The sequence below is a fragment of the Elaeis guineensis genome, chromosome 11 (genome assembly GCF_000442705.2).
Source record: "Elaeis guineensis isolate ETL-2024a chromosome 11, EG11, whole genome shotgun sequence".
Lineage (NCBI taxonomy): Eukaryota > Viridiplantae > Streptophyta > Magnoliopsida > Arecales > Arecaceae > Elaeis > Elaeis guineensis.
The window spans coordinates 51,030,923-51,031,860 of NC_026003.2; the positions used below are offsets into that span (position 1 = coordinate 51,030,923).

Genomic DNA, 938 nt, shown 5'->3' on the forward strand with positions numbered 1-938 from the left:
ATCTAATAAATTCCACTTCTTTTTTGTTGAAGCATGGGTTGTTCTCTAGAGGTGGCAGACATATGATGTAGAGAATTCTCACTAAGTGTTTCAAAGAGCTGTCAGGCTTCATCCTTACTCTTTAGCATGAACGTCCCACCACATGATGCATCAACCATTTGTCGGTGTTTCTCCGATAGACCATCATAAAACACTGACAAAGTTGCCATTTAGGGACAGCATGGTATGGACATTTATGAATGAGGTCCCTTAACCTTTCTCATGTCTCATAAAAAAGTTCACCCTCCAATTGGGAAAAACTAGTGATAGCTTTTCTAATTTGATTTATTTTTTCAATTGAAAAGTATTTCTTGAGAAATTCTCTCTGAAGATGATCCCAAGTTGAAATGGTTATAGAGTCTAAGGAGTTTAACCAATGCTTGGCTTTGTCCTTAAGTGAGAAAGAGAACAGTTTCAACCTAAGGGCATCATCAGAGAAGTTTTGGATTTTTACTGTGGAACAAATTTCAAGAAATTCATCCAAGTGTTTGTATGGGTCCTCGTTACTAAGTCCATAGAATGATAGCAACATTTGAATAATGCTAGACTTAATCTCATATTGGGTAGCTTCTACTGGAGATGCTTGAATGCATGGAGAGTAGGTATACAAGGATGGAGTGAAATATTCTCTCAATGAGCGTAGAGGATTAGCCTCACCAGGTGCAGCCATATTTCTAACTTGGATAGTCTTAAGAGTCTTTTCTAATTCTTTGTCTAATAGTTGCAAGTCGGGTTTTAGTGATCGTCGACCTAACATGCAACTAAAAGGTCTATGTAGGACTATCCTAGTCTGTTAAGGATTATTATTTTTTTTTTATTAAGAGGAGAGGAGAAGAGAGAAAAGAGTGCTAAAGAAGAGATCCTAAGAAGTCCTAAAACTAATAGAAGAATTAGTTGTG

The 938-nt window shown here is 36.8% G+C and overlaps 1 non-coding gene across 1 annotated transcript; it reads left to right on the forward strand.

Moving 5' to 3' along the window:
- Positions 1 to 215: 215 nt before the first annotated feature.
- On the forward strand, positions 216 to 321 carry LOC140852774 (small nucleolar RNA R71). The gene has a single exon (XR_012135672.1). It is a non-coding gene; the product is annotated as a small nucleolar RNA R71 (small nucleolar RNA).
- The last annotated feature ends 617 nt before the right edge of the window (positions 322 to 938 follow it).